This window comes from Aedes aegypti, chromosome 2 (genome assembly GCF_002204515.2).
Source record: "Aedes aegypti strain LVP_AGWG chromosome 2, AaegL5.0 Primary Assembly, whole genome shotgun sequence".
NCBI classification, from domain to species: Eukaryota; Metazoa; Arthropoda; class Insecta; order Diptera; family Culicidae; genus Aedes; species Aedes aegypti.
Genome location: NC_035108.1, coordinates 64,702,490 through 64,721,905, shown reverse-complemented (window position 1 = coordinate 64,721,905; position 19,416 = coordinate 64,702,490). Strand labels below are relative to the sequence as shown.

Here is a 19,416-nt window from a genome sequence, read left to right as displayed (position 1 = left end):
CCCCACTTTTTTTTTCGAAAAGAGACTTTTTCCTTAAAAAATATTAAAAGTCAGAATCTAGATAGATTTTCAAAAGTTTTTGTCTGCGTTATAATCTTTATCAAATATACTTACCTTCTGAGTTACTCACATATTTTTCTTAATATTGTTTCATAGTTTTGTACTTAAATCTATTTAGCCGATAAAATTCGAATAAAAATGTTTTAAAACGTTTTCAACATCTAGGTTCCACAATACTTTATTTTCATAGACATCCCCTATTACATAATGCAGCTCGAAATCCTCCAAATGAACGAAGCATTTCAGATGACTGATATATCAACTTTCGACGTTTTTGTGACTTGTCAAACTTAATGGTGAACCCACATGTCCTTAACACCCCATTTTACGGTATATATTTCATCATTACCATATATTTATTATATTACCACTTATTTCCATGAACAATCAAAATAATCAATTTTGTCTAATAATCATGAATTCTGATATCATTGGAAAAAATCATGGTGATGTAGAATGATTTCCACGAAATGACCATTTTCACGGATGTTCCGTAGGCCATTGTGGTGACTACTTATGTTCATGACAAATATATCACATTCGTTATGTTTTGTAATTATAAATTACGATAACCATTACCAACCAAGATAACCATTTTCACGAATGTTCCGGATCGTTCAGCTGCCAATATAGAGGCCACTTATGTCCATGAACAATACAAGTCATCCGTAAGGCTCTAAAATTATAAATTACAGTCGCCTCTGCACATCTCAATATCGTAGGGACCATCGAGATAGGCAGAGATCGAGACATTGAACCAATTTTAAACGAATACTAGATTGAAAATCACTCCGTTGCCAGGAAAATAAAAAACAAACAGATGTCATTTCGTCTTCGCAAATTGGTTTGAATCTCCAAAATCTAGTCTAGTAACCTTTGATAATGGGCATATCGACATACGGAGTGAAAATTGAGAACGAAAATCACATCGAGATAAGGAGGATATCGAGGTATGGAAAGTGAAAATGTATGCAGAATGAAGGGACCAAAAAAATCATCGACATAGGAAGAGATATCGAGATGTAGAACATCGACATGTGGAGATTCGACTGCATGATAGCATTGAAAAAAAAATTGTAGTCTAGAATGATTTTCACGAAATGACCATTTTAGGGACGTTCCTAATCTTCCGAAGGCCATTATAGTGACAACTTATGTCCATAAACAATCCAAATCATCCATTTGTTCTATATTCATGAATTCTGATACCATTGGAAAAAACCATGGTGGTTTAGAATGATTTTCACGAAATGACAATTTTTACGTATGTTCCGTATCTTCAGGAGGCCGTTATGGTGATCACTTATGTCAATGAACAATCCAAATCATCCATTTTGGTCTATATTTATTGGGGAAAATCGCGCTGGTCTAGGATGATTTTTACAAGATGGCCATTTTTACGGATGTTCCGGATCTTACGGATGCCACAACAGTAACCACTAATATCATGAACATTATAAATCATCCGTTAGGTTATACAATCATATATTATGATATTATTTAAAAAATATGGAAGATTTTCAGGAACTGGCCGTTTTTACGGATGTTCCAGACCTTCCGAATGCCACTATAGTGGCCACCTATGTGCTTGAACAGTCCAAATCATCAATTATATTATATAATTATCAATTCTGATATCATTGGAAAAAATCCCGGTGGTCTTGGATGGTTTTCACAAAATTACCATTTTTACGGATGTTGCGGATCTTCCAGAGGCCTTCATAGTGGCCAATTATGTCGATGAGCAATTCTGATCATCTATTACGTTCTTTGATAATGAATTCTTATGATTTTGCAAAAAAAAAACCGCAGGTGTCTAGGACGACTTTCACGAACAGATCATTTTTACGAATATTCCGGATTTTCCGGAGAAACAAGTTGTTTACCAACGGAGCCAAGTTATTCCCAAAATGTGTGTAACCATCTCCTCACTGAATGGCACCTCTCTGATAAGATTTAGGTAACTGGGCGATGAATTCATTTAATAACCAGAGCAAGATGGTCAGCTCAGCGTGAAAAACGGGAAAAAACACAGACATATTTGCAACTCCAAAAAACGGGGAGAGCATCAACGCTGAAGGTTAGTACAACTATTCGCCTTCACTTAAAGCCAAAAATCTCGAAAATCGGTTGGAGCATTGCTGAGAACGAGAATTTTGAAAATTTTAGGTTCGTCCCAGCACTTTGCGGGTTTATGAAATAAGGGTCAAACTATTGAAAAACAATCAACAAACAATTGAAAAACAATGTTGACGAACAAAGCTGTGGGAAAGAAAGGGTTAAGGAACTTATCAGATACAAGTAACTTTTAGATAACAAAACCGAATGTATGTATGACAAAATCGAATCTATGTATGGTCGAAAATTCATCATTTGGACGAATGTGCATTTCGTGAAATGGACTTCTGGTCTAATTTGGTTCTTTGAATTTACTACATTTGGTCAAATAACATTTGGCCGAATGACGTTAAGTTGAAAGTATGCTTGGTCGAACGGACATTTTGTCGAATGGACACTTGGTTGAAAATGTTTTATTGCAGTATGCAAGGAACCATCATAGTTACCATGAACTTTGAATTCTAGTATGAGCATAAGGTTTCTCTGTACTGCTTATGACATTCGATCGAACCGACATTTCGACGAAAAGACATTCGGTCGAATCTTAATAATATGGAAACAAAGTTTTGCGTTTAGTCAGATTATCGTCGAGAGTAGCGACAAAACCACATACCCCTACAAAAGTTTGAGCAAGACGATACATATATCTTTAAGATTATGAATTATTATCAATGTTAACCAGATTTGCAAACGGTCTGATTATTTCATCAGATATAAACAACAATTCATGTTTTCATACTATACAGCAAAAAAAAAATGGCATAAATCTGTTGGTCTCAAGGACACTTTTTTATAAATTTTACTAGTGATCAAAGAAATTCAACATAATCCAAAACATTGCCAGAATTAATAACCCCCGCAAGATGATTTCAAAATCTATCGACATTATTCGCATTTTCAAGAAATTTACGACATTCAATAAGAAAACTCACTTCTAATACATGGCATTCTGCAACAGCCTAAATTCTCAACAGAGTCCTAATGTTCAGAACCAATTTTAGAATCAAATGCTTAAGTTAAAGTCAAAAACACATGTTTGCATAATTTGTAAATGTTTTTTGTTAGTTTAAGTCCAAAAACATTTTTTTACGGTTTTTAAGATTTTGTCACACCCCTTTAAAATTTGGGTGTATTTTGTTTTCTGCGTCTCTTCCAAAATGTCACATAAGAACAACCCCAGTGTTAAAACTGAAACCCCTATGACGTTTTTGTCGGTTAGGTGAACGTCAAACATGATCAAAAATGTTAAGGTTATATTTGGACCCATTTTTTAAATTTTAGTTTAAATATGATATAGCCGGTATTTGAGCGAGAAAAAAAAATCTAAAGTAGTTACAAGAACATGCTCTTTCGTGTTATTAAAAACAAGATTTCATTAAAGATTTCCGGACCCTATTCAAATGATAAGCAATCAAACAGTCGTTTACACCTGTGTACCGCGCGCGGAACTCAAAGCTCTGTAGACTATACAAAAAAAAAGAAAAGGTGGATTAGGGGCATAATGAAGACATGGAGCGAAACGGACACCCCTTTATTCTCTGGGAATATGCATATTTCCCCAAAAATCATACACAGTACGAAATTGGTTTATAAGCAAGGCGGTGCAAGAATCTCATTTTTTGGAAAAGAAACTAACCTAGAGAAATGTTTTCTTGTTATTGCGATAGAGGGTGAGCACTTTTACATATCAGTACATTTGACACCCATCAATAAAAAAGTTTTCACTAAATTCCCACGAAAGTGTTCGTTTTGCCCCGATACCTTTTTACCGTGTTTTCGGTACAATTTTCTAAATAAATTTTCAGACATTTGATATGATTTTTTTTCGCCATGAGTGAATGCAGTACGTCATACTAATCACAAACATGGAAGCCAGCCTAAGGTGACTGAAGAACTTTGCCATTCTATGGATTTAAAATAAGCATTTGCTTAATGTGTCCAATATGCCCCCAATCCCCCTCAACTACGTCAATATATAAATATATCCAATATCCATCACTATAATCGAGGCTTACATCGTAGTTTATTAGTGCCCCAATTATTTTTAAACATATTTTACAATATAATCAAAACATCCGCTTTTTGAAGTGTGTTCATTGGCGTAGGAACAGGGGGGGGCCATGGGGGCCTGGCCCCCTCCAGAATCATCCAGACCCCCCCCCCCCAGAATCTTTAATAATAAAACATATTAAAATCAATAAAAAATATTAACATGATTCTTATGTGAAGAAAAATCTCCTAAATCAATTTACATTAATAAAAAAAAAAACTCTTCAGCAGTAACATTATTTTATTTTGTGCACCATTGGTAGGACAACCTCGCTTGTCCTACACAGCATCAGCGTGGTGGTTCTGACTTCGGTGAATCGCGCGACAACCGAAAGATTAACCGTCCGTCCGTTGTTGTGTACGATAAGCGCAATTTGTTGACATCTTCGTTGCAAAAAATACAGGGGTACAAAAAACCATCAATATCCTGGAAACACGGCTCATTAAATATGTATTTTCTGTATAATATAAACAATGCTGTTCTATACATTATAGCATAAAGCAGCATATTCATTGATTTCTCATGTTTTTGGAAGATCTCCTTCTCGAAGTAATAATGATATCCCTTCTAAGAATTTACTAAAGAAGTCCATACATTAAGTACAACTAGTATAATGTCCGACAAAATTAATTGAACAAATAGGATAAATTACTAGAGAAATTTTCAAACCATGGTAGTGGATATTTTTGTACAAGAATGATACAGAGTTTTTCTGCAGATGGATAGCAGAAAATGAAACTCTTTTATAAAGCTCAATCAAATCCAACATAGTGTTTCATTCCAGCGAGAAATTCTTTCTCTGATTTTGTTTTATTTCCTTAAAGAATTTCTCATTAATAGGCTTACTCTCAAACACATTTTTTTTTCAAGAAGACTAATTATGTTTTAATTGTTAAGAAACCCAACTAAAATTACTTATTTTCAACGGAATTGTAGCAAAAGCTACCCTTCAACACTCCTTGAAGAATTTTAGTATAATAAATTCCGCAGGGAACATTACCGGTTGGCTTCAGAATATTTGCAACGAACGTTTTGAAAAATAATCAAATAATATTGTGAGATATGTTCACATTTTCAACGTGAATTCCTTCTGGAGGACAACCATTCCTTTTATGTCTACTTTTTATCCACAAAATGATTCGGAATATGTTTCTGTGTCCCATCCTGAATCCCACGCGTATGACATTAAATTTCTTAGCTACGTCAATCCCAACAATTTAAATCCGGTTGCTTCACTCACTTATAGTAAACCCATTCCTTCCATATTATCCCTTTAAGTAGGTGTCATATCATCATTATCCTTTCTTCGTAATGAAGAAGATGGGCGTTGCCGGCAATCGAAATTGTATTGTCTTTTCATCTCTGATTTTCGATTGAACGACTATTTCATTCAAAACAGTTTTTCATGAGCTATTGCATTAAGAGTGGTGAAATAAAAAACATGACAGTTTTCAGTATGTGATCTACGAAATACTCCGCTACCACGTAATGCAACGCAACGCAACAAATTGATTCGGAATATGTTCCCGGATTCAACTAAAAAACTACTTAGACTTACAAAAGTTCAATCTTTTCCCTTGCAATTTTTACAATTCATTGATTCTGTCAAATACCGAGATTTTTTTACTATGAATTCCTTTCAATAGTTTTCCCAAAAATGAAATGACAAATTCTTTCGCGATATATATCAAAAGTTCTTCATAAATGTTTGCAAATACATCATAAATTGCGTCAGAAATTCTTCTATGTTTGTTTTTAGAAATTCTGCTTCAAATCCCCGAATAATGCAAGAATTATCTACGAAAGTTGCAAAAAATCACAGGAATATTTTGCTTAAAAAATTAGCATAGCAGTGAAAAAACTGTAAAGAAGCATTACGTCGAATAACTGGGAAGGGGAATGGATTTATTAAGACATTTATAAAAAAAATTAAGGGTCTACTTAAAAAACATTTCTTAAGAATTAGTTTTATCAATTATTGACAGAATCCATACTCTGGGATTCAATTCTCGTGCGATTACAGGACAGAATTCCTAAAGGTTTTCTTGCAGAATTCTGGGAAATCCAGACGTCAAGCAAGATTAAAAGGATACCTATTTTCTAGATAAGATTCTGAAAGAATTTCCTGGAAAAAAATGTATAAGAGAGGTTATAATGTTTTAATTATCTTAAAATCATTCACTTTAACAGAAAAATATAAAAAATCTCTTATTTTTCTTTGTTGCATTTGTTGTTTATACCAACTTAAACATTTTGTTGTTTGTCTTTCCTTCGTATGACGTTTTCTTCAGAAACTTCGTAGAAAAATCTTTTCATATTCAAATGTTCTAAAGAATCTACAGATAAAGGTAAATTATAGAAGTTTTGAAAACTTGCAGAATTATTTAAACGTATAGTTCCTGATTTTTAAAGTCTATCACGAATTGTTCAACAAATTTTCACAGGTATGCAACAGTTTCCCCTAAGATTTAATTTCAATTCAATCTTACATTACGAATTTTACCGTTAGACATCTTCGGCAATGTTCTTAAAAAGTACCGCCAATATTTTCACGTAAAAAACTTCTAAACTGTAAGCAGTTTTAAACTGTAACAGTTGTAGCATAATAATTCAAAATAGCCCGACGAAAAAAATGGCAAGTTCGAAACAAAAATTCTTCTTCAATCTGTTCGAATGATTAACCACATTTTTTAATATGTTAGATACAAATACCCTTCAGTATAATTTCGTTCATTTTAACGCCAAACATTGTTGAATATGAAAGACGAAGGAATAAGAACAATTTTTTTTGTAGTAAATCGTTGAAATCCTACTTGAGCTTTTCTGTTCGTTCGTCAGGAATTTCGTCAAAAAGTTTCAGAAATTATAAAATATTTTTTTCAATAGAGTTTTGAAGAAATGTAGGAAATTGATTTGCATCGAATTGATTTTTGAAGAAATCTAAAGAAACACTTAAGACGATTTTCTGTGAAGACGTGCAGATAGATGAATGAATGAATGAATTGTCTTTATTATTTATGCAGATAGATCTGCGAAGAACTTCTTTGAGAAATCACCAAAATAATTTTCTCTCAATTGAATCCTGTTTAAATGTTTATGAAAATCTTATGAAATAGTAGACGAAATCCTTAAATTAACACTAGGAAATAAATTTCTAATGTTTTTGCAGGAAGTTTTTAATAATATTTGCCGCGATTTTTTCAAGCGATCTCTGAAGAATTTCTAAGGGTTTTCTGAAACATTGGTTGACGAAATCTGAAAAGAAATTGTAAGAAGAACCTCAAAGGCGAAGTTGGAAAAAGTGTTGGTGAACTCCTTGAAGAATCCTTGTTTAATGATCATGAAGGCAATTTTGATGAGTCTCCCAGAATTTCTTGTACTATTTATTGGAAAAATCCTCAGTAATTCTGGAAAATTCTAAACAAATTATTTATAAATAACTGGATGATATTATGAACTTAGAATTGGAATTTATATGAGTTCGCACGTAGAAGACTTTCCTGGAGATAAGTTTAAAGAATTTCTTAATCATTCTCTGGTGGAATTTTTCAAGAATTTTTTTAAGTAATTTATTCGATTTTTCGAGAAATCTCCTGGTAAGATCATAAAGCACTGAAAAGCGTAAAAAAAATCTGTTGAATAATAACTACTAATCCCGAGAATGATTTTCCGTACGAACTCAGTGAAAACTAGTAAAATAGTTCTTGGTGATAGCAAAGAAAAAGTACGGAAATAATTAATGAATAAATCCGCATGTGAATTCTCTGAGGGATCTTTTAAAAGCACACATTTGAATATCTGAAAAGTTCGTGGAAGAATAACAGGGAGTATTCCTCGTGAGTTTTTTGGATTTTTTTTTATTGGATTGGACAAAGAATGAACATTTTCCGTGGTGAAACTCTAAATTTACAAATATCACTAATGTGCAGCGATATGAGACGAAAACACTAACTGATAATACCAAAGTAAATTACAAAATTTGTGAAAATCGGGATTATCGATATTACTTCTGTAAAATAAAAATTTGCTAGGCCCCCCTAGGCCCCCTCCAGAAAAAAAATCCTAGCTACGTCAATGAGTGTGTTCTGTGATTTGAGACGAACTGTTCTTAAATGGAAGTAAGCCGAGTTTTGTAACTTCAGTCATTTCATCTTACCTCACCTGGCATACAGAATAAGCACAATTATCTTGTTAAGTCGTGCCCTCTTCATAACCATTCAAAGCTTCCACCGCAAACTCAACGCCATCAGCAAAGTCATATATTTGTTTAAGGAATGATATTTAGCTTGAAGCCTCAATAAGCCAATTGACCAACATTAAAACTTATCCTGTTTCCGACACTTGAGATTCATTTGGCAATTTTTCCTGCCATTTTAAGTATGATTTCAGCATTTTACAATCTTATCAACGTCCTTAAGCTTCAAGATCTAGAATTCAAAATGAAATCCCAAGCACTTTCTCCGAATGCTCCATCAGATCAAGTTCAACAATTTATTATTAAGAACGATGAAATTTTGGAAGAATAATTAATTCAATAAATTATTTTGTTTACATCATTAAGTAATGAAATAACTAATCGAGCATTTATTTAAGGATTTATGATATTTTAAAACAATAATAAATTCACTGAAGTGGAATATTTCAGTCAATGTGCAAAAAAACAAATACCTTTTGTTCATGCCAATAATAATCGAAATCCTAGATATTTGCATAATTTCAGAGGCATGTGGTCCCCAACAATTGCCAACAATTACCAAAAATAAGCATGTGATCAAATGTTACAAAGTTCAAACCATTCATTCCATTGTTGCATTTTAGCCATGTCTTTTTTATCGTATGATCTTGCAATAAATCAGAAGAATCAATAGTAAATGTAACATATATTGGGAGTTGGATAATTGCACTCATAAACGGAACATATTGTTGCAAATTGTGGACTCCGTAGTTTTCAAAATTAGCCTACTGTAAAGAATCACTAGCGTCATCATTCGAGCAAATATGAGGAGTAGCTTGCAAATCTGTTTCAATATAGTGCATAATTCCTAGCGCTATCCATCTCACAACAGCCCTTGGCACTACCAATCACCAATCGTCTGATAAACGCTTCAATAGAGCTATTCGTTATCGCTGTTTCTGTACCTTCAAAAATAGCGTTCTTGAGATCTTTTCTCGGTCTAGTGAATTTTAATCACCAATCTCAGCTATCCGATCATACATTTATAGCAGCAAAGTATGCAGAAATGGCCCACTGATGAACACCGCACGAACCATGTCACTCACGCAGCTGAGATCTTCGACCATCGCACAATGGTCGAAAAAAAAAATAAAGTTTGACCAAAATTAGTTTTTTCGCTTTTCTCTGATCCTAATATTTGGTATTTGGTGTTTTATTGTTTCAGAAAGGTCTATTCACATACCACGTAACTTTTTTTTTTTGGTAAAATATTAAATAACTGAATATTAATAAGACAGCATATTTCTGAAAAATAAACTTTTTTTGTTATATCTAAGGATATGTTCAAATTTGTACCATTCAAAATAACGACGATATGACGCAACAGTTGTTTTCCAAGTTAAACATCAAATTTCTTAGGTCTAATGTTGAATATTACTTAAACTTCAATCAAATACTTTTATTCATCTTAATGAGCTTTCAGATGGTGCATAACATTAGAGAAATATTTCTACCCAAATATATGAGTTTTGTACCTTATTTCTGCATAATATTTTTTCAATTTATTGCCATATACCAATTTAGCTACTTAAATTTAAAGAAATTTTTAATTAAGTACAATATGAACCGAGAATAATGAACACATAGTTAATAAGATAAGTTTCAAAATTATTAAAAAATCTCAAAATAATGTTTGATAGTTTTGACCGCCTTTTTTCAAGACGCCCGAACATTGTTCATCGATCGAGATCGAGCCCACACACAATCCGACGATTTCAGCAACTCGGCGCCTGCCGACCAAAGCACGCGGTGCGTTAATAAACCACCCGATCCAAGCGACCAACCGATCAGTTGATATCGAGTCTCGGTGGGCATCGGATTCTTCGTTGATCGCGTGATCGTCTACGGAAAGAAGTTTTGGCGCGCGCGCAATTTTGCCGTTTTGGTTGGCAACTTGGAGCACACACACAATAGGCTCCGGTTGTTGGTTTTATTATCGTTCGGGCGGTGAAGAAGTGCAACCCCGAAGACAATTGCACTAATAAATAGTGAGGTTATCGAAAGCTGGCTGCCGCGGATTACACCCCCCCCCCCCTCCTCGGCCAGAATCACGTAAGTGTCCCGTGTCTGTTCCGAAAGATAGACAGGTGGAATTGATACGTTGTTAGTTAGTAGTGATTTGTAGGCTTTCGAAATGTTGTCACCTAGTTTTAGCGGTATTATTTTTGCAATTGAACGCATGGCCGATGTTTGCGTGGTCTGAAGTGTGGTGCACTCGAGGTGCAACACCACCTTTCGCTTTTCATTCATGCTGCTTGATTTGAATGGAAAACAGATAAGAAGTTGTTTTTTGTTCGGTGGAAGCGTGTTGGGAATTTTGAAACGATTCCGCCGAAGAACTGGTTTCTGATTAAGATCAAACGAGAGTGGGTTTACCAAGCGTTCGAGACTGACAGCTTTCGGTGTGGATTTTCAACAGCCAAATTCTAGGATTAATTATGGCGTCCAATGCAACACAAATGTAAATTTGTGTCTTGTGAGATGACAGAGTTAGTGACACGGAAATAATCTGGTGATGCTGATTCAAGTAATTACACAAGGGCGTAGCCAAAGGGGGCAGAGGGGGCCGTTGTGCAATGGTTGGCCTCCATACAAAGAGGCGAAAATTGTTTTGAGATTTTAATACTTTTAATTATTTTGGAATATAATTATGATTAAAAATGGAATTTGTTCTAAATTGGTTCAAATTGGTCTAAGCCAAAAAAAAAAAATGCGATATTAGAATAAAGTACAAAATTTATATAATAGGAACGAAATATTTCAATATAGTAGCAAAACTACAAAGATTAAAATATGTTGTAAATTTCAGTTTGTTTTCATGCACATATTTGGAGCATCAAAATAAACTGAAATTTCAACGCTAAATCGCTTATTTTTCAATCGAATGCACTTTAAATTTACTCGATCAGGTAACATTCAATCATCTTTAGTTGAAAACTAAACGTGATGCTGTAACAATAGATGGATTTGATTTACTTTTACTTTACTCTTCTGTTTATGCTTCATTGAAATTTAAAATTTTTTATCTGTGTAGGATCGGTCATGATAAAAAAGTATTTGGTTGATGTATTAGTACCGGGGGTTTCAGACTTTTCGGATTGCAGAGCACTTTTTAGAATTAAATTGTTGCGTATAGTACCTGTTCGTTTGTGCGACTCCGTTTAAAATTAGGAATTTGTGACACACATAAAATAATTCATTTATTAAAACAGGAAGATGTTTTAATAAATATTCGAGATGTTCAGTGGAATACCGTTGAAAAAATGAAAAGGAAGAAATGCTTTCTCTAATTACACGAGCTGCATGGAGACAACATTTCGATTATTATTGAAGTTGCATGTACCTCAGATTCAGTCGTTTCGAAGTGATCTAACTTTTTTTTTCAGTTCGGACAACTAAACGAGATTTTTTTTTTACTAGCAAGATATTCTGAATTTGTATCTTAAACTCGTGTTTTACCATAAAACTTGACGTCTTAATGAGTAGATTAGGGCTGCCCACCGTAAGGCTCGCGAAAAATTTGAAGATTCGTCTTATATACGGCGCGTTGCGTGGTTAACTAATTTGAGGCTGGAACATATTAGTTTCAGTCATTTCATTCAAAGCTGAACTTCAAAATCAATTTTCGAATTTAATTGCATGTTTAGTAGCTGAGATTCCAGTACATTTTTTTTATCGAAATCAGAATAATAGTTAGAGCTGTTATTCATAATCATCTAGTTTCAAAGGCTTATAGCGTAGTTTATTAGCTCAACTCTACTACGATTACAAGAGGATTTGGCCAACCAATAAATTTTTTTGACTACTTGATAGAGGTCAAAAAAATCGCAGCTTATAGTTAAGGCTAATCTTCAGGGTATTCCAGGCATCATAGTTTGACAGAATTCTGAGCATGAGTCTCATATAACAAGATTCTCAAAAAATTATGGGCAAGAGGAATTTTAGTAACAAGTGGAATTCTGATAGAATCCTTTGCGGATAAATAACAAAACTCTGATTAGGTTCCTTATAAAATCTTGAACTTCATTCTTAAAAAGTTTTAAGCATACTGGGGTAGATTACACAATTCTTATCAAAATTATAACAAAATCCCAAAAATCTTCCAAATAATGTCAATTTCTAAAAAAAAAACTTTTTCATTGAATGACGTTTGTTCGATTTTATGAAAATTGATTTGTTTGTGCACTACAAAAAATTGGCCCACCGCCAAAGTACAGTGCTGAGAACGTTCGACATTTTTCACGACGTTCCTTACGCTTGTGGGCTTCGTGGCCGTGCGGTTAGTGTTACCAAGCATTTAGCTACATCGAGTCATGGAGTGTGGGTTCGATTCCCGCTTCAGTCCGGAAAATTTTTCGTCAGGAAAGTATTTCGAAAGTGCCACTGGGCGTTTCATGCTAGTCCGTTGCCTAGTGTGGTGCTTCCTTCAAAGGACATAATCGTCCACTGGAAGCATTAACGTATAGGTGTTTGTTTTTTCGCTTCCATGGTCAGAAGTCAAATGATTTCTCTGCATTTGTCCGTTACCGTCACCTCTGATACGCAGCACGAGCGGTAGAATAAATTTCGTGAAAAATGGTGGAATTAATGACACGATAACATTTTCATAAATCATGAATTTTGATAGATTTCAGAAATGTCCGATCAAAAAGAATAGTGTGCGCGATGCTCGGCTTAAAAAAAAAACGATTCCTTTGATTGTGTTGTTTTCGCTGCACTGTGAGCAAATGTCATAATTGTTCGGTCAAAAGGAATTGTGTTAATATGTTTGAGCTGAATTTTAATAGCGAACAATGAATTTTAAAGAAAATTAATATATTCCATCCTGCTGCAGGAATAGAGAGAAAGAGATGTCCGTGGATCTGTATATTCTAGTAAAAAGATTATAATAGCGTTTATATGTTGTATTTTGACCACTCACTATATCACAGTGAGTCGTAAGTTGTGAGACAAATCTGGAAACTGATTGCGACAGAAATGAAAACGATACGACGAACTGAGAATACGGTAATTTCGGAGCAGATCCCTAATGAGTTTGCTCTCGTGGGAGAGTTTATTGATTGAGATTTGAATGTGAGTCTGTCAACACTGAACAGAGGGAGAGATATCGAGATATACACAGCTAAAAATATGTTGTAAATTTAAGTTTATTTTCATGCACATATTTGGAGCATCAAAATAAACCTAAATTTCAACGACCAATCCATTATTTTTCAATCGAATTCACTTTAAATTTACACGATCATGTAATATTCAACCATTTTTAGTTGAAAATTGAATGTATATTTATTTAAATTTACATGATGCTGTAACAACACACGAATTTGATTTATTTTTACAGTAGACTTCAGTTTACATCACATTGAAAATTCAATATTTTTTTTCTGTGTAGATATGGAGAGTCGAGTGTAGTTCATAGATTCATATGAATCATATAAAAATATAAAATCATATAAAAAATTGACAAAATGGTAAATTAGGGTAAAATGAGCGTGAAATCGATCTGTGCAGACAGACTAAGAATGGACAGCTGGAATTAATGCATTCACTTTTCTAGGCTGTTATCGTCATGAAAACGTTATTTCGACAGATCGTAATCAGCTTCCCTGCATATAATAGGAAAAGTCCTATCAAGAGTAATATGATCATGGTAACGATCCGTGCGGTCAGGCCCCGCTCCTGCATTCACTTCTTCATACTTTTACTGTCTGAATAACGATATTTCAATAGCTCATACAATGTTTTCCTACATATAATGTGAGAAATCCTATCGCAAATCTAATAAAATGGAGAAATCTAACTAATTTCATTCGATTCCATAGACAATTTTACATGAGATACAGTTATTATCTCAAAGTTTATGCGTTGCTCTCACAAGGTACAGAATTCTTCGTCAGTTTGCTTTTTTTTCTTCCCACTGTGCATTGTGCATTACTCTTCACTCTCTCCTTTATTTTCTAAATCAAAAATTTTAAAACTATCAACAGCTTTTATATACTAAAAAATAGTTGCGTCATGATAAACTTCATGGTTCCTCAACATTAACAATTTCCAATTCTTTTACATATTTTACACTTTTTTTCCAATATTTCCTTATAAATTCGTTCAAACTTCAAGCCATTCTAAATCTTATCCTCAATAAATTCGTTATTTACAATATTTATTTGTTTTTAAGCACTGATAACCCTTCTAGAATTTTGTATCAAATATCTCTACTCTGGAAACTTTTGATGAAAATCAACCTACGACTCAAGGAAACATTCATCGTCAGAAACACCTAAAAACTCATCTTAGAATTCTTATAGGGATTATTGCAGATTTTTTTTTTCAAATTTCTGCAAATTGTTCCAGAAATTAAACTTACTCTGAGTGCTTCTTCAGCAATTCCACCATGATCACCATTTGAGATAAATCAAAATTCCCACGAAGACCATCTTCAAGAATTTTTTAAAGATCATTTATTTCTCCTGAGAATAGTTGCATCAGAAATTATTGCAAGGAAAATTCTTAGAAAAATTCATGAGAAAATACTTGGAGGATTACCTGAAGAGTTTCTGAACTAAATCAAGAAAAAAATTCTGGAAAACCAGCTGCATCCACAGAAATCCTTGCATTCCATTAACGGTTAAAATCCAAAGAAACAGAATTGGATAAATTGTGCATAAACAAATCTTGAATTGAGAGAATCAAACGCAAAGGGGTGTAAATGACAATTTGATCGGTTTTGAATTGAGTAAATTATATATTCTACTGTTTCGAAGCTTTCCCATGATCTCTTTTTAAGTGATGGTTCCATCCAATAGAAAAAATAACACAACTCATAGAAGATTGGCTCTCATACAATTTGCAGGGAATGAAATAAAGCTGAACAAAGTCGATTTTCTCAGAACTAGTTATTTTTGTCATACACACCCCGCTGCTTCTTACAGAGTAATGCTTGATCCTTCGACGTTGTCGCCTGCTCCTGCGGGGGCGGGCGATGAGGGCAAGATCAATCGTGTGGCGCGCCGCTCGCGTAGCACGGTGGGATAGTGTCGCGGATCGTGGAACGGGCTAGTAGTGTTTGATCCTTTGATCTTATGTTTAGAAAATTTCTGGATATTTTTAAGACACATAAAGGATGATGAAGGATTTTTTGTAAAAAAAAAATAATAAGCAAAGCTCATGAGTAATTGCTAGTTTTTTTTTTAGGAAAACTATAGTAAACATTTAAGAGACTTTCCGGAAGAACCTCTACGTGAGTTCAATGATAAATTGCTTGGAGAAATACTGCCGGATTGCTTAGAGAAATACATCGATACACCCTTGAAGAGGAATGATTTTTTATGTTCGGGATGAACCACTGCGACAAGTTTTCTTTGATCGTTTGTGGTATACCCGTGTCCTTTAATTAGTGCACGACGATCTACTCTATTACTTTTGCGAAATAATGAAGTAGTCCTTTTTTATACAGTTTTCATTCTTCGCCAATTAGCAAAAAGCCTGCTTAGAAAAAAGATTCCGCAAGTATGCCATGGAAAGTAAAGATTTTTTTTTTCTACGAAAAGATCTTCGACCGGTGGGATTCGAACCCACGACTCTCAGCTTGGTCTTGCTGAATAGCTTCACTTCACGCCAGAATTTATCATATATATGACATTAGAGTGGTTCAAAAAATCGTTTTTGCTCCACACCACTCATTCGATTCTAGATCAAATTCTGAGTGTTCTCCCAAAATTTGAGCTCATTCGGATGAAAACTGAGACTGCACAAGCCCTTCAAAGTTTATATGGGAATCACTATGGGAAAAGCAACCAATTCATTCAATCGGTCATAGTGTTTGCCCATGTGCTCTTAGGGATTAGAACTACGTTGATACTGTGAAATACATTCATCAGCTACAACTTTGCCGAAGACCTTTTTCAAATCGGACTCCTCAGTGATTAGTTATTGATTTTTGAATGCGGTGTGGCGCAAAAACGATTTTTCGAACCACTCTAATATGGCATAGTATGCAAAGGATGCTACAAAATCACTTTGAGGTGGCTTATCCCTCCCCCTGCTGGAAATCCTGGATACGTCCATGTAATTACATAATTAAAAACCAGTTTGGTGCCACCAGCCTGATTGTGGTATGTAGCGGTGAATAGCTAGATATTGTACGATTTGTGACTATTTAACGCAATCAAACATTATGTGCTGCTGCTGCTGGTGGATGCCATACTCGTGTATGATTAATTTATTTTCCAATTGCGGAAGTCATTAATTACAAATCTGTAACTTTATTGTTTGTAGTGTTTGTCAATCGTTACACAATTTATTCTGTATCAAATTAATCTTCTATCAGCGCATAGATAAACGAGTGTGCTTAGAGCCTTTTTATTATTTATACCTCATCATTGAACAAAATAGACCGTTAAACTATAGCGCTGAAACAAGCGTCAAGCGGTGAGGTTTTTTATTTTATCCTGGTTCGACCGCAACCGGTTGGTACGACCTTGTGCTGTTTGTTTTCAAAGTGCAATGTATGTATGTCAGTGGAACCAATGGAGGTGAACCTCTGTCTAACCGGTAAAACCGTTCGATGGGGGAAAAGACTCGCAAGCTTAGGTTCGATGCGTTCAATTTTGAATTGGGGCTGATTTGAATAAGTCACAGAAGTTTTGTGAAAGAGAATTTAAAATACTAACTAGTCAAAATTTGTTCAAAAGGTTATTGAAATCTGTTAGATATCAAAGTTTTCTTTGTATCATTTATGAAAACAAAGCAGTAAATAGCTTAAATTCTCTTCTTAGTTTGTTTTGAATGCAAAATTGCAGATGTGCGATACTGATGAGTAAACGCAATGCACCTTTTATATTACACGTGTACCCCGACCGCATCTTCATATAGAATCTTTTGCAATACCTAGCCGGCGTTCCGTTTAACCGTGATGGGAAAACATAACCAGCAAACACCTGGCTAAAATCGTTTCAATCCGTCTCGCCAACCACTGAACCATTAGCAGGCACCGGTATTGCAGAGTGTAGTGCACGAACCAAAGACGTTTCCCATCTAGACTGACACTAATTCAAGAACGACCGCTAGTTACTTATGCTGTTGCTACTAAGCTTAGTTCCCGACGCCATCGTATCAATTAAACAGCTCTATTAGAGCTCCGAGGGTAATGGATAGCATGTTCATTTGATTCTTTTTGCTGCTTCATTGGTTCAACACCTAAGCCCGCTGCGTGAGACCGAAATGCGAGCTCAATCCATCACAAGGTCACAAATGGTCGGTGCTGGGCAGCAGCCGACAACCAAATTAACAACTCGGATTTTCTTGTACAGCACCGAAAGGTCAACGTGCATTAGGTTTAACACCCCCGTCGTATCGTCCATTAGCAACCGGAGAGTGCTTACTGCTTATTGTCTGACATTGGGCACTCCCAACCGAATTGCATCGAATCAAAAGTTCAAAATTGCCAAACTTTTACATTAACTCGCACGGATCACCTTTTTTAGCACAGCGGGAGCTTGGGGCTGGTAAGGCAGAACTGAGTTGCTAAGGTCATGGTGCAACCTTCTTCTGTCCACGACGGATTTGTTGCCTTCACTTCTGATACCCTTCCGTTGCACAATGGTCGGACAAAACGAAGTTTGGCCAAAACTAATTTTATCGCCTTAATCGATGAAATATGTAATCTGAATATGTTATTTGGCGTTTTTATTGTTTCAGAAGGGGTTATTCACATATTACGTAACTTTTTTTTTAAGTTTTTTTTTATTAGAAATGCTATCAAATTTGGCTGAAAGCACAAATTTTGTTTGTATTTAAACGAGTTTGATCAAAATATGTATGAAGAGTGGTTAAATATATCTATATAAATAAAAATGGAATGATGTTTGTATGTCACGAAATGGCTTACGAACGGGTTAACGGATTTGAATGATTATTTCTCCGTTTTGTTCGTCAAGGGTTCCGACGTGTTTGTGCGTATAAAAATCCCAGGATATTCACCGGGAGAGCCGGAAAAAACGAGAGTGAACGGAACTGTCATTTTGTATGGGACGATCCATAGCGTTTACAACAGCCTACTTGATGGCAAGACGAAGTTTGCCGGGACCACTAGTTTTATATAAACTTTGTATGAAAAATATCGTCAAAATGTATGCAAATATTGAATTATTCAAATAGCTCTAACTTGCAAATCAGCAAATTTCTGCAAAAAAATTTAAACGTTTTTTGTAAGATCTAAGGATGTATTTTAAAGTGCAATATTCGAAATCGCGGCGACATGACGCGACAAGAGTTGTTTTTCATGTTCAAAATCATCAAAATTACTAAAGTGTAATATTGAACAGTATTAAAACTTCAACCAAATATTTGTTTCCATCCTCATGCTCGATAAAAGTGTTGAACCAGTTTTCTTTCAGTTAGTGTGTAACTTTGGGAAAATATTGCATTCCTTATATATGAATTTTGTACTTTATTTTATTGCTAAATTTTTCATTTTATTGACTTCAGTCATTTTGACGTTATAAAAGTCAAAGAAATTTAAATTTTAATACAATTTCAATTGAGAATCATAATAATATAATACATGAGGTATATTTTAAAATGATAAAAACCATAAAAATCTCAAAAAAATGATTTGGTAGTTTTGGCCGCTCATTTATATGGAGCCCGACCATTGTGCGTAAAGGGGCCCAGATAGCCGTAGCGATAAACGCGCAGCTATTCAGCATGACCATGCTGAGGGTTGTGGGTTCAAATCCCGCTGGTCGAGGATCTTTTCGTGAAGGAAATTTTCTCGATTCCCAGGGCATAGAGTATCTTCGTACTTCCCACACGATATACACATGCAAGAATGGTCAATCGGCAAAGAAAGCTCTCAGTTAAAAACTGTGGAAGTGCTCATAAGAACACTAATCTGAGAAGCAGGCTTTGTCCCAGTTGGGACGTAATGCCAGAAAGAAGAAGACCATTGTGCGTT

General features: G+C 34.7%; 1 protein-coding gene across 2 annotated transcripts in view; it reads left to right on the top strand.

Moving 5' to 3' along the window:
- LOC5579064 (protein yellow) overlaps nucleotides 1-19,416 on the top strand; it is a 161,597-nt gene that overhangs the window by 126,213 nt on the left and 15,968 nt on the right. Inside the window, exon 1 of one of the 2 annotated variants that reach the window (XM_021841071.1) lies at nucleotides 10,241-10,514. The exons of the other annotated variant lie outside the window; for it this stretch is intronic. The gene's annotated coding sequence lies outside the window, so the exon portion shown is untranslated. Of the gene's footprint in view, nucleotides 1-10,240; nucleotides 10,515-19,416 lie in introns of those variants that run through there. 2 annotated transcript variants of the gene reach the window in all.